Genomic DNA, 16,088 nt, shown 5'->3' on the forward strand with positions numbered 1-16,088 from the left:
AGGACTTACCGAGTTATAGTGTACCTGGATGATGTCCTGATCACAAGGTCAATGGAAGCCAAACATTTGGCCAACCTAGAAAAGGTTTTAAGGAGATTTTTGGAGGCTAAATAAACCCATAAGTGGCTTGTGATCTGATGTATGATTGAATATCACTATGGTGAAATGTCGATCATGCAAATATTGTACCAACAGACGTGATGAGTGTAATAAATTCTTAACTTTTAAAAAGGCTTCTTCTTCTTGCACCTTCCATGACCATCTCTGATTCTTCTTCACTAATAAGTGTAAGGGGGTTAACACTGTAGACAAATTTGGCAAGAAGGGACTGTGGTAATTTATCATGCCCAAAAAAGATTTGAGTTCAGTGGTACTGGAAGGAGAGGTCACCTCTTTGATTACCCTGACTTTCTCCTCTACTAGATGCAACCCTTGGGCATCCACTGGATGACCCAAATAAGTGACTTCAGTTGATTGAAAAGTACACTTTTTTTTCAACCATACATCAGATCACAAGCCACTTATGGGTTTATTTAGTGAAGATAAAGCAATTCCGCCAATAGCCTCTGCCAGAATTCAAAGATTCGCTTTGATTTTGTCGGCATATGAGTACACTTTTATGCACTGTCCGGATACCCTTATTGCGAATTCAGACACCCGCAGTCATCTTCCTCTACCAGATAGCATTATACATGCTCCAGTGCCACAAGAAGTTGTACTTGTGTTGAATTCCCTGGACTCTGACCTGTCTGTGCGAAGCAAGTAAAGAATTGGACAAATCGGGATCCAATTTTATAAGAGTCCGAGGACAGGTATTGCAAGGATGGCCAAATGCACAAGTTTCTGGAGAGTTAAAACGATTCTATGACCGTAAAACTGAATTAAGTTGTAAAGATGGAATCTTGTTGTGGAGAGCAAGAGTCGTCGTCTCTTTGCAAGGAAGAGAATCACTCTTGACAGAGTTTCACAGTGCACATCCAGGCATTTTAAAAATGAGGATGCTTGCACAAAGCTATGCCTGGTGGCCAGGTATAGGCAGTGATATAGAAAAAATGGTCAAGCACTGTCTCTAGTGTCAGCAACAACAGAAGTTGCCCGTTTCAGCTCCACTGTGTCCGTGGGAGTGGCCTGGTTTTCCCTGGGTTAGACTACGTGTAGACTATGTAGGTCCATTTTTAGGTACCATATTTTTAGTAACCATCTAAATGGATGGATGTGTATAAAGTTAGATCACCAACATTGTGTGCAACTATTGAAAAGCTGCGCCAATATTGTAGTCTACATGGCCGACCGGAAGTCATTGTTTTAGATAACAGTACTGTTTTCATGAGTACGGAATTCCAGAGGTTCATGAACGTAAATGGGATAAAACATATCAAAACAGCACCATACGATCCCTCATCCAATGAGTTAGCCGAAAGAGCAGTACAAACTTTTAAAACAGGAATGAAAAGGTTGTCCAAAGGAATGTTAGAAACATGAAATTCTTGATTTCTTCTCAACTATCGCATGACTCCTCATGCAACTACGGATTCAACACCATCTGAATTACAAATGAAACATCAGCTGGTGTTCCCTAACTGAGAGGGAGTTAGAGAACAACCAGAATAGTCAGAAAGTGAATCATGATATTCATAGCAAAGAGCAAAAATTTTTCTGTGGAAGAGACAGTTTCTGTGCAAAAATTTGGAAATGGACCTAATTGGGTTCCTGGTGTTATTGTTTCTGAAACTGGACCTTTGTCATATTAAGTGAAAGTGGAAAACCAGATTGTTTGAAAACATGCGGATCATCTAAGAAGTAGGGAGGCACTCCAACAACCAATTACTTCACCTGAAACCAAAGTCAAACCTTTGGTCCATGAGGTACCAGACTGACATAGAATAGACATACCTGGTGTCTCTGTTGACGTAAATAATTCTGAACTGCCATTGTCTAAGGATGTCCCTAGTGCCGCAGTTCTTGATCAAGTTGATCCAGTGGAAGGATCTCAAATCGTAGAGCTACATTGCTCTAACCTAATTAGAAAATCACCTCAGAGACTTAACTTATAATCGCATGAACTGTACATTTTTGTATATGTTATGGATTAAGATATTCATGTAAATAATAGATGTAAAACAAAATTAAAGGAGGGGGGGAATGTAATGATTGTAAGTAAAATCTTTCATGCTGTTTTGGGGATCATGTGATTGTACAGATGAATTGCGGGTAATCTTAGAGGTGGTGCTTTCTAGTCATGGACCTGGTTCAAGCATATAGCCTCATCAGGAGCTCTGTAAATAAAGTTTACTGCTTCTAACAATAAATCTGCCTGGTACACCAAGTTTATTACAATAATTGTATAATAACCAGGGTTTATTTAGTGTACAAGACACAAGGCACCAATCACTCATAAGGAATTGGGTAAACATGTTGTGGGTCCAGTTGTTAAGGTGAGGCACATGAGAACCATTCTACATGGATATAAAGCTTGAAGACATCAGAGCTATGTATCTGTGCTCTGCTCAAAACAAAAGTGAAACTAAGACAGGATCACATGACACATTTCCCTTCCAGTGATGTCATGCTGCTATCCCTTCAAGGCACATTACAACATAATGAACTCATTGTCATTGTGTCAATTAAATTGTGAATTCACTGTGATTTCTTGCTGCCTGTGTGATTTAACAGAGGTCGCACAGCCTTAGTGGGCAGGAGACAATCACGGCAGGGTCATCGAAGGAGCATAATGGTGGTTTAAATGGCAACATCAGAGGAGCACATTGAGGTGTTGGAGGCTGCAGCTGAGACTGCATGAGAGGTGAAGAAATTGTTTTCTGAGCACTCTGAGCAAATGTCTGATATTGAGCCAGTGAAGGGTTCAGCTCAAGGGAGACATTTGGAAGAGGGGCTTCACCCAAGGAGGTTCCATCAAAGGGAGGGCTGGAAAAAAAGGAGGCACATAAGGTGTGGAATAGTACACTCCAAAGGCGGCTCCTCAAGTGAGGATGAGGGAAGGAGAAGGAGGGAGTTGAGAACAGCTGGTCAGGGGCAGCAGCAACCAGCTTGCCAACCACATACACAGCTGGTGATGCTGAAGAGCCAGAAGGCCTCAGAGTGGAGCATAGGCAGGGACACTCAAGGAGACAATGTTACCCTGAAGGAAGAGAGTAAAGGCAGATCTCAAATTACCTTCAGATGACTGAGTGCCAGTGTTGTAGCCTGTGACACTGTCTTCAAGGAATAGCAGCATGACATCATTAGAGAGGAAATGTGTCATGTGATCCAGGTTTAATTTCACTTTTATTTTGAGCAGAGCACAGACACATAGCTCTGATGTCTTCAGGCTTTATACCCATGTAGAATAGTTCTCATGTGCCTTGTCTTAACAACTGAACACACAACGTGTCTATCCAACTCCTTATGAGTGATTGGTGCCTTGCGTCTTGTACAGTAAATAAACCCTGGTTATTATATCATTATTGTAATAAACTTGATGTACCAGACATTAAGCAATAAACTTTATTTACAGTGCTCCTGATGAGGCTAAATGCTTGAACCAGGTCCATGACTAGGCTGAAGATCATGGTGGCCTTAAACTTCTATTGCTGGGGACCCTTTGAAGGATCAAGAGGAGATCTGTGTGGCATATCATGATTATCAGCCCATCATTGTATCGAGATAGTCACTGATGCATTGTTCAGGAGAGTGGACAACTTTACAAAGTTTACCACTGATGATGACAGCCAGGACAAGAGAGCAAGAGACTTTGGGGCCATCATGGGATTCTCTCATACACAAGGGGCCATCAAGTGCCCTCATGTGACCATAAAGGCACCCATTGGGAAGCCAGGGGAATTTGTGAACTGGGAAGAATTTCAAGTCCTGAGTGTGTAGTTAGAATGTGTTCACAAACTACGCATTCTGCAGGCGCGTACGTGGTACCTCCTGTGTAGCCCTCATGTTTATTTCCTCAGGCACTCGCAGATGCCCAGGCCGATTAAGGCCCCAGTGCAACTAAATTACTAGCTAATAGGAAACAAGGGTTAACTGTTAAAGAGTGGCTTATGATGCTGATCAGACATCCATGTTCTGAGACAGAGGAGAGTTAAAGTGTGAGCCATGGTAACTATAGAGGGGACCATTGGTTTGCTAAAAATGAGATTTTTCTGCCATGCCCAATCACCTGACACCTTGCAGTACGCACTGGCTCGTGCCTCCTTGATCGCCTTTGTTTGTTGTGCACTGCACAGGTTGGCATTGCAGAGGTGGGTGGTGGGAAAAACTGGCAGATGAGAATAACTGGATCACCAGGCATCCTCAGATGCACCCACAGCAGGTATGCATGCTTATCGTCTGCTTTAGCATTCATCCTGCTCACAGTCTGTCCATCTGTCTTTATGCAGGAAAAAGATCGCCCACAACCAGTGGGAGAGATCCCAGACCAGTGGGGTGGATTCTGGAGTCGAGGCCACTCACCCCCTTCGAGAAGCAGGCAGCAGAGCTGGCCAGCAAGATCCTGTGCCGAAGGCGTCCCCCATCAAGCCAGTGAGTGTCCATCCACTAGTCTTTGCCCACCTGCCAAAACAGTGAGTACTATTTATTATGAGCAATTCTCCAGTTAATCACTAATTACCTCCTCTCTATTACAGCTACCAGTAAGACAAGGCCATGGGACACTGCCAGCCCATCAGCCCCAGCCCCAGACCACCTCGGAGAAGGACCCTGAGGACCCACTAGATGTGAGATGCCACTGCATTCACCCGCACCCTCCACTAGTGCAGAAACACACACTTGGTGGTATCTCATTCTAGATCAGGCTCGGGGATTACCCTCATGAGCGCAGCACAGATTCTGGTCCACAGCAGGCAGAGGCAGTGACAGCCAAGGTCACTGACACTCGAAGGACTGTTGAAGGCCTGGCTCATGCTAAGTCCGAGTCCGATGATGAACCTCTGAAATCAACTTTTAAAGAAACGTTGGAGCTCCAAAGATAGGCAGGGCTACAGCAGGCAGGGTTACCAGAGGCCGTCACCAAATTAGAATGGAGGATGGAGGAGTGCTATCCATGTTCTGTCTGATAACATAGCACCGACATGCCAGCGCATCGAGGTCACCGTTGGAAGGGTGGCAATCACATTGGAAAGGTGAGGGCCTGCACACCATCACTATATCCATGAGTGGGATCCATCAGTGGCTAGACGAGAGGGGGAGGTGGGACACCTCGATCTCTCTCTAGGAGCCCCTTCTCCTCAAGGAGTCAGGGAGGGTCCCTCCGGCACCTACGGGAAGGAGGAGCGTCAGCCAGACACCCCAGGGCAATCCACCCAGGACTCTCCTGTGCTGTCCAGCCACTCCAAGTCCCCTCTGCCTTTGACCCCACCAATTCCAGCTCCACAGGCCAAAGAGGGTGCACCATCCCCACAGCAGGAGATTCAAAGCAGGCTGGGGCCTTCCAGGTCTCGGCCCTCCAGAAGACATTCACCAAGGTCAACACATGCAACAGCAGTCAGCAAACTCCTCCACCTCTGTTTGCAGATGCTGGGGATACACCTAGATGTAGCAGTAGGGAAAGAAAAATTTTTAAATATTGAGAGCACCAAGGTGGCACATGTTTACAGTCACTATATAAACTTTGCACATCTGTAAATATATTTTGTTTCTCTGAAATTCTCATCAAATGAATGGATCTCCTATCTGATGCAATGCTCTAAGGCCATACAAGTGTAATAGATGCCCACCCTCCCCACTTATCTCCCATTGTTTGCCTCAGGTCGGGGTGTTTCGCAGAATGTCAGGGTAGTGTCATCCAGAGCAGCGGTATGAGGAAAGTCTGTTGCTCTATCAATGTGGTAGTTGGGCAGTGAACACCAGAGACTTGTGCCAGAGGATCATATGTGGCAGTGTATGTAAGCTGTGAGATGGGCATTTGAGGCTTGCAACACTTAGTTGTATGTAAGGAAGAGGTGAGGCAAGGACTGCCTTTACTTTCTGGCTCTGACTACATAGTGCGTACTGTCCCAGGCCTGCCTCTGACATATCCCCCCTCTTCCTCTAACACCTCCCCCACTCCCAAGTCAAGTGCCTCTGTCCACCTCTTCTCTCCCAGGCTCAAGTCACCACCACCCACAGCCCCCAATCTATCATCATGTGTCTTTATCAGCCATTTCCCTCCCAGGCTCCAATCATTCCCCTCCAGTCATGTGACACTGTCCTCCCCTTCCCTCCTAGGAACAAATCAAGCACCCGCCATGCTCCTGCCCACCCCCTAATCATAAGTCTCTGTCCACTCTTTCCCTCCCAGGCTCCAATCATTCACTCCCCAATCAGGTGCTTCTGTCCAGCACTTCACTCCCGCCCTCCAGTCACTGCCCCCTCCTCCAGTCAGGAAAGGGCCTTCCACCCCTTCCCTTGCCTCTGTAGAGTCCAGCTCCCTGCCCTCCTATCAAGCATGAACCTTCTCTCCCCACAACCCTTCCCTTCCCACTTGTCTTGCCTGAGCAGGCTTGGCCCGAAGTCGGAGCAGCCGCAAGAGAAGCGCGGTGCAATGTAGATGAACGCTGCGTGCACAATCCTTGAAGTCATGAGTGAAGTGCAGTTCACCAGGTGCACACCGGTTATATCCGGTCGTGAACCAGATAGGTGTGATTAGCCGCCAGCAGGGCAATTACATTGGGAGAGCGAACGTGATTCTGGCGAGCTGCGCTTTTCATGAGCATTCATGAGATGCAAAAAACTGCAAATGTGGTTCCTGACATGGTGCAGCGGAAAACTCAACCCACCATGAAAGTCTGGAGAAGAAATTGCAACGTATTTTTCCTCCGGTGGAAAACTGGCTTTTAGCTGCACTTGGAATTTCCCGGTCCCACCCGCCATGATGTCCGTCGCTGGCGATTGGAAAATCCTGCCCATTGTATTTTGAAGCTCCAGATGCCCTCTGGTATCATTCCCAGATGATCATTCTTCATATGTAAACTTAGACATGAACTCCAGCAGGCTCTTCAATTCTAAGATGATTCACAAGGAGTCTGATCTTGTCCTTACTTATGTTCTCAAACTCGCACTTTGCAACTGCAGTCACTGGATAACAATAAGGTGTGACATTCTGCCATCTGACACTCTTTCTTTCTGATGTTTGAGGCCTGACATTAAAGCAGGTTTTACCATCCCTATTCTGCCTGAGCTGAGAAGGGTCATGAGGACTCGAAACGTCAACTCTTCTCTTCTCCGCCGATGCTGCCAGACCTGCTGAGTTTTTCGAGGTAATTCTGTTTTTGTTTTGGATTTCCAGCATCCGCAGTAGTTTTTTGTTTTTAATTAATTCAGCACTGAGCAAAGATTGAATTTGGAGCCTTTAAACTGCTTCCTGCGCTGCATCCAAGACCAGGGCAAGCAAACAAAGTGAGGGAAAGTGAGGACATTTGCTGATCCTCATATATTCCCTCCTTTCCCTCTGTCTCACCAAGTGTTCATCATCACACTATTGCTAATACCCACTCGATTTCAGCAGCACCTAGACTTGACTTTCTGTCCAATTTATCAATTCCCCATTGCTCGATCCACCATTGTAACTCAACACTATTCCTTACGTAATGTGATGTATTTGTTACAGGATGTGCATGAGGAGAGTGCTCTAAAATACCTCATTCCCTCTGAGGGTGCATTTCCACAGGACGTATAGCCTTGCAGCAGCATAAAAACCTGCACTTGGAGGATCCACTTTCCACTTTAGAAAGTTGGGCCTTCACCCGTTAATTCCCAGCTCATCAGTGAGCATGAACAGACATTAGTACAGGGAGAGCTGTGGAAAGCCTGTGCTGATGGGACCTCTCCAAGCTCTGTTCAGTTGAACAAGGATGTTTAACCTTGGGGTCTATCATTGAGGAGAAGAGTTTTTATTAAATTCAGCATTGATTGCTCATCCCTAATTGCCCTTGTTCCGAAGGCATTTAAGAGTCAACCACATTGTTGTGGGTCTGGAGTCACATGTAGGCCAGACCAGGCAAGGACAGCAGATTTCCTAAAGGACATTAGTGAATCAGATGAGTTCTTAACGACAATTGACAAAAGTTTCATGGTCCAGGTGCATCATGCTCCAGGTGCATCAGCAACTTAGCCAGGTACGGACAGAACTGTCACTCAAACTCTTCAAAATATTGCCGAGGATGCAGGAAACAAACTTGATCGCGAGTGAATGGGTGACATAGGGAATTTTGGGAATATCTGCCGTGGGGAGAAAGAGAGAGAGAGAGAGACTGGGTGGAATCATCCCAGATTTGCACTAAGTGAGGTAGCGGACAGGAAAAAGTACATTTTACCCGCTGGTTACAATGGCGGCTTTTCATATCACCCCAGTCCCACCTCATTAATTATACAGCCACAGGAAATGCCATCTTAGAACCATAGAGCCATAGAAAAGTTACAGCACAGAAGGAGGCCATTTGGCCCATCTTGTCCATGCCAGCCCGAGGACACCCAGGTGCCCTTTCTAATCCCACCTTTCTGCACCCGGCCCATAGCCCTGCAGCTTACAACACTTTAGGTGCAGATCTAGATACTTTTTAAAAGAGTTTAAAGTTTCTGCCTCTACCACCAACTCGGGCAGCGAAGTCCAAACACCCACTACCATCTGCATTAAAAAATTCTTCCTCATGTCCCCCCTACACCTTCTGCCACTTATCCTGAATTGAGTTCTAGAATTCTCGACCAAGGGAAGCAATTTTATCCTGTCCACTCTATCTATTCCCCTCATAATTTTGTATACCTCAATCAAGTCACCTCTCAGCCTTCTTTGTTCTAAGGAAAATAACCCCAACCTATCCAATCTCTCCTCATAGCTACACCTTTCTAACCCTGGCAACATTCTTGTAAACCTCCTCTGGCCTCTCTCCAGAGCTATTACGTCCTTCCTGTAATGTGGTGACCAGTACTGCACACAATACTCCAGTTGTGGCCTCACCAGTGTTTTATACAATTCCAACATTATATCCTTACTTTTATATTCTATACCTCTGACAGTGAAGGAGAGCATTCCATATGCCTTCTTTACAGCCTTGTCTACTTGAACTGCTGCCCTCAGGGGCCTGTGTATTTGTACACCAAAATCTCTCACTTCATCCACCCCTCTTAGTATATTCCTATTTATTGTGTAATCCCTGTAACTGTTTGGCCTCCCTAAATGTATGACCTCACACTTCTCTATGTTAAAATCCATCTGTCACTTTACTGCCCACTCCACCAACCCATCTATATCGTTTTGGAGATGATGGCTATCCTCTACACCATCCACTACTCGGCCAATCTTTGTGTCATCTGCAAATTTCCCAATCGTGCCCCCCATCTTCACGTCCAAATCATTAATATATAACACAAAGAGCAAGGGTCCCAACACCTCAACACCACTTGAGACAACTTTCCATTTGCAAGGGCATCCATCGACCATTACCCTTTGTTTCCTGTTACAAAGCCAACCTTTTATCCAGTTTGCCACATTACCCTGAATCCCATGGGCTTTTACTTTCCTGACCAATCTGCCATGTGGGATCTTGTCAAATGCCTTGCTAAAATCCATGTACACAACATCCACTGCACTACCTTCATCAACCCTTCTTGCCACTTCCTCAAAGAATTCAATCAAATTTGTGAGGCAAGACCTTCCTTGAACAAATGCTAACCATCCCTGCCTAGTCCATGCCTTTCCACATCACAGTTAATCCTATCGCTCAGGATTGATTCTACTAATTTGCTCACCACCAATATAAGACTAACTGGCCTATAATTGTTTGGCATTTCCTTTGATCCCTTTTAAACAATGGAACTACGTTTGCATTTCTCCAGTCCTCCGGTACCTCCCCTGTATCTAGTGAAGATTGGAAAATCATCCTCAGAGCATCTGCTATCTCCTCCCTGACTTCCTTCAGCAGCCTCGGAAACAATCCATCTGGCCCTGGTGACTTATCAACTTTCAAGGATTTCAACCCTTCGAGCACTTCCTCTCTCTTTATGACTATCCCGTCCAATATCTCAAAGTGTTGCTCCTGGACACTCTACTTCCTCTCTACATCCTCCCTTTCCTTTGTAAACACGGAGACAAAATATTCATTCAAAACCCTTCCCACAGCCTCTACATCTACACACAAGTTTCCATCTTCATCTCTGATAGGTCCCACTTTTTCCTTAACTAACCTTTTAGCATTAATGAATTGGCAAAACATCTTTGGGTTATATTTAACTTTACTTGCTAATCTTTTTTCATGCCCTCTCTTTGATTTCCTTATTTTCTTTTTTACTTCGTCCCTGCGCTTCCTATATTCGTCTAGGCTGTCCGCAGTGCTTAGTTCTTTGTGCCTATCGTACACTTTCTTTTTCTGTTTGATCTTCCCCTGTATTCCTCTAGACAACCAGGGAGGTCTAGATTTGGCAGTACCACTCTTATTTATGTAGGGGACATGTCTACATTGTACAATTAGGATCTCACTTTTTAGTGCTTCCCACTGGTTTTCCACTGTTTTATCCTCCAGGAGTGCTGTCCAGTCCACCTCAGCCAAGTCCCTTCTCATTTCTGCAAAATTTGTCTTCCTCCCAGTTCAAGACTTTTACTCCTGCCTTATCTCTGTCCTTTTCCATGGTAATGCTAAACCTAACTGAATTGTGATCACTGACCCCGATATGGTCACCCACTTGCCCTTCTTCGTTCCCCAAGACTAGGTCTAGAATTGCACCTCCTCTCGTTGGGTTTGTCACTAATTGGTTGAAAAAATTTTCCTGGACACACTGCATGAATTTTTCTCCCTCAGGGCCCCTTATATTTTTTGAATCCCAGTTGATAGTAGGATAGTTGAAGTCTCCTACTATTATTGCCCTCTTGTTCTTACAAGCAGAAGTTTGTCTACATATTTGTTCTTCTATCTCCCTTTCACTATTTGGGGGTCTGTAGTATACTCCCAGCAGTGTGACTGCCCCTTTTTTATTTCTGAGTTCAATCCATAAAGCCTCATTTGTTGACCCATTTCGTATATCATCCCTTCTCACAACTGGAATTGATTCTTTAACCATTAGTGCTACCCGGCCCCTCTCCTTTTTTATAGCCTACTCTATCATGTCTGAAGACTATAACCAGGGATATTAAGCTACCAGTTTTGTCCATCCTTTAGCCAGGTTTCCATTATAGCAATGATATCCTACTGCCATGTGTCTACCTGTGCCCTTAACTCATCTACCTTGTTTGTAATACTCCTTGTATTGAAGTATAAACAGTTTAACCCCGTCAATTTCCTTTGCTGGACACTTTTTAAACTTTGCTTCTCCTGTAACTCAATGTCTATCACAACGTCCCTAGCTAATGTTCTACCTCCATTTTTCTAATCTGAATCTGACCTATCTGCTCCTACTCCTGGGATCCCATCCCCCTGCCACTAGTTTAAATGCTCCCCAACAGAGCGAGCTAAAGCCCCCGCAAGGACATTGGTCCCAGCTCTGCCTGGGTGCAGCCCGTCCGGTTTGTACAGGTCTCACCTTCCCCAGAACCGGTCCCAATGCCTCAAGAATCTGAATCCCTCCAGGCTACACCATCTCTCCAGCCATGTGTTCATTTGGTCTATCCTCTTATTCCTGCTCTCGTGGAACTGGGAGTAATCCTGAGATTACTACATTTGAGGTCCTGCATTTTAATTTATCTCCTAACTCCCTGTACTGAGCTTGCAGGTCCTCATCCCTTAGTTTGCCTATGCGGTTGGTACCAATGTGTACCACGACCACTGGCTGCTTACCTTCCCTCCCCAGAATATCCTGCAGCCGCTCCGTGACGTGCTGGACCCTGGCACCAGGGAGGCAACATACTATCCTTGATTGCGGTCACAGAAGCGTCTGTCTGTGCCCATAACTATTGAATCCCCTATCACTATAGCCCTGCCACTTGTTTTCCTCCTGCCCCTCTGAGCAGCAGAGCCACCCACGGTGCCGTGAACTTGGCTGTTGCTGCTTTCCCCTGAGAGGCCATCCCCCACAACAGTATCCAAAGCTGTATATCTGGTAGAGAGGGGGATGACCACAGGGGACTCCTGCACTACCTTCCTGAGTCTTTTATTGTTCCTGATGGTCACCCATTCCCTTTCTGCCTGTGTAATCTTCACCTGTGGTGTGACCACCTCGCTAAATGTGCTATCTTGATGGCAGGCAGCCTCTGAATCGCCTGCCACACCGTTACCTCACTGTTTCCTCACTCCGGGTGCCTTATCTAACCTGCAACCATGCACACAGTTCTCAATGCTTGCAGCCTAGGATGGCTTCAGTGAAGACATGGCCCTGAAAGAAAAAAATTAATTCAGTGGCCCATCACTAGAATGCCTTTTGAAGGCCTGTCATGCTGTTGTTCATCCCCGCTCTGGCTGCAGGAGGTCCAGCAATCTTACCACTCCAGCTTCGGAGGTGGTGGCAGTGGTGGTCAGTGCCAATGCTGCACGGAAGAAGTTGGTCATCCAATGCAGAAAGAGGATGAATGATCTTATTCGTGTCGCCAGGGTAAGGCCAACATCTCATCACTCTAAACTCACACAATCACAAGCGTAACACAATTCACTGTCATCTCTTTCACTGCCAGCTCAAAGGGCGTCACAACTCACTCTCGCACACAGACCCTCACATCTCCATCTGGCCTCATCTCCTCTGGAGACTGTGTTCTCAGCCCTCACCATTTTGAGGCCACTTGCACAGATCAACATGTGCCCCCGCACACACCCTGGGATACCCCTTCCCCAGTACAGCCTTTGCCCTGCAGCCTCTTCCCTTGACTGAGGCCATTTCTCCTCCTTCCCCAGACAAACCTTAGCCCTGCAGCTGTTGAAAAGCTACTCCTGTCTTTCGGCTCACCTGGTAGGTAGAGACATGCCCATGAGCCCCCATAACTATGATGTGATGCTGCCTGCGAAGCCTGGCGCTGATGACTGAGTGCTGCGTGAAGCCAGGTAGGCAAACAAACCTTGAACTCCTGAGCGCTTACATACAGTTGTGAAACACATTGGTGTGTAATCATAATGAAATTCCCTACTTGTGACGGTGGGAAACGCAGCCTACCATTGATGGGTGGAGCGAATGATTGTAAACTGATTTCATGACGTCGTGAAGCCGATTTTTGGCCTTCCATCCATATTGTCTGCTCATGCTTCCATGACGCCCAACTCCAGAGGGCACAGAAAATTCCAGCCACTTCTCCTATGGAGTTTCAAGCACAGCTCTGAAATGACCCCATACAGGCATGAACCACAGGCGTGCAGACTTTGGATGTCAACTTGCCTGCTGTCTTAAACAGGATGATGGATTCTTTATGTGGCCCTACCACTCCTCATTAATCTTCACCGATCTTGTCTGCACCAGATCAGTAGGAGTGATGTTGACTCAGGAGAGGAATGGTGCTGAAAGGGGACATGGAAGCATGTGACTGTGCTTGACATCAAGGCAGCATTTGACCATGTGTGGCATCAAGGAGCCCTGGCAAAACTGGAGTCAATGGGAATCAGGGGGAAAACTCTCCACTGGTTAGCGTCATACCTAACACAAAAGAAGATGGTTGTGGTTGTTGGAGATCAGTTATCTCAGTTCCAGGACATCACTGTAGGAGTTCCTCAGGGTAATGTCCTCAGCCCAACCATCTTCAGCTGCTTCATCGATGACCTTCCTTCCATCATAAGGTCAGAAGTGGGGATGTTCGCTGATGATTGCACAATGTTCGGCACCATTCACATCTCCTGAGATACTGAAGCAGTCCATGTCCAAATACAGCAAGGCCTGGACAATGCCCAGGCTTGGGCTGACAAGTGGCAAGTAACACCACACAAGTGCCAGTCAATGACCATCTCCAACAAGAGAGAATCTAACCATCGCCCCTTGACATTCAATGGCATTACCATTGCTGAATCTCCCACTATCAACATACTGGGGGTTACCATTGACCAGGAACTGAACTGACCTAGCCATATAAACACTGTGGCTACAAGAACTGTTCCAAGGCTAGGAATCCTGCAGCGAGTAACTCACCTCCTGACTCCTCAAAGTCTGTCCACCATTCACAAGGCACGTGTCAGGAATGTGATGGAATACTCTCCACTTGCCTGGATGAGTGCAGCTCCAAAGACACTTAAGAAGCTTGACACCATCCAAGCCGAAGCAGCCCACTTGATTGGCACCACATCCACAAACATTCACTCCCTCCACCACTGATGCATAGTAGCAGCACTGTGTACCATCTAACAGCTGCACTGCAGGAATTCATCAAGGTTCCTAGACAGCACCTTCCAAACCCATGGCCGCTACCATCTAGAAAAACAAGGGCAGCAGATAGACGGGATCACCAGCACATATAAGTTCCCCTCCAAGCCACACACCATCCTGACTTGGAAATATATTGCTGTTCCTTCACTGTTGCTGGGTCAAAATCCTGGAACTGCCTTCCTAACAGTACTGTGGGTGCATCTACACTACATGGACTGCAGCAGTTCAAGAAGGCAGCTCACCACCTCTTTCTCATTGGCAATTAGGGATGGGCAATAAATGCTGGTCTCACCAGCGACGCTCACATCTCATGCATCATCTGACATGCTGTCTCCAATCCTGATGGTGGAACGTGCCCTTGCACTTTTGCAAGCGGAGCAGTCTTTGGTGGGGTGCCAAAACCCAGAGAACATTGGCCAAGAGCTTCTCAGTATTCAGGTCAGGGATCTGAGCAGCCTGTCTCTACCACTGCTGAAACCACACAGGATGCAGCAAATCGAAGTGCTAAGAAGTGTAGGTTGAAAAAATGGCAATTCACCAAGGTTATGCAAATGCTTTTTTGACGCATTTTGATTCATTACGTTAAGTTCCCTTTTATTTTGTAATGTTACAAGAAACCTTTGCTGATGATTAAGAGTAGACTGATGGAGCGGTAATTGGCCGGGTTGGATTTGTCCTACTTTCTGCAGACAAGACATACTTGGGCAACTTTCCACCTTGCCAGGTGGATGCCTGTGTTGTATCTGCAGCAGAATTTATGACCTCACCCTCTGGCAAGCTGGCAAACAAACTATCTTTTATCCTCGGTGTGACTGCAGCCCAGTCACGCTCTGTGGTTCACTAGCTGATCCCCGCTCTATACCAAACTCCAAGGTACGTGCAGTGTCAGTATCTGTGCTGGTGATTGTGGATGTCAGAGCAGGTAACAAAGCCTCTTCATTCATGTTGTGTGGTCCCTATTCCTCCTGGGTCTTCTGTGACAGGCCAGGCAGCAGTTCTTGGGTGTCTGAAAGCAGAAAATCAGAAGGGGAAGGTTGATGTGAGGGAAGGGGTGATGGGGTAGGAAGCAAGAGACCCAGGGCCACACCATCAGCAGCTTGTTTATCAGGATGCAGGTGAGCTGGGAGGTAAGACGGCAGGAACGTACCGTCATTCTCAATGCTCTCAGTGATGCCAGATGACACAGGTTCTATCGCAGGCAGCCCCATGATGCTGACAGCCATCTTGTCCAGGTACAGAAGCTGCAGATGTTCTTGTCTCCTGCTGGTTGTGCTCTGCTCCCTTCTGTTGTATTCTAATTCGTTCAGCAACAGAGAGAGGGCAGAATGTCAGTGGTTGTATGATGGGGTGGTATACCTACCATAGCTAAATAGAGGTATAGCTGAATGTAGCTGTGGAGGCAAGAAAAGGAGTTAATGGTAGGTTGATTATTTTGTGAAAGATACACAGATGATGGACATTGTTTGATTAAGGACTGAGAACAGATGTAAAGAGAGTCAATTCGTTAATTTTATAAATTAGTCTATTTTATTTTACTGGTTACTCAAAAGAACATAAAGAGAGCCAGGAATTTCACCTCAGATCCTGAAACCTCCCTCAGGAAAATCAGCCCCACAATTTGAGCCACCTCATGGAAATTCTCTTGTGTCTTTCCATTCTGCATGAAGGGGTTTCCTGTACAGGCTGCTGCTGCACACCCTTCACTTCCCCACTATAATCAACCGTCTTGGGCATTCCGACCTGCCAACCGTAAGTGGCGAGAGCCCTCATTGGAGGGCTCTCTTTGTGGGAGTCCTCCCCTTTTCCATTGGGGATTTGGCATGGAGGGTGTTGCATGCAGC

The sequence above is a fragment of the Cetorhinus maximus genome, chromosome 3 (assembly GCF_964194155.1).
Source record: "Cetorhinus maximus chromosome 3, sCetMax3.hap1.1, whole genome shotgun sequence".
NCBI classification, from domain to species: Eukaryota; Metazoa; Chordata; class Chondrichthyes; order Lamniformes; family Cetorhinidae; genus Cetorhinus; species Cetorhinus maximus.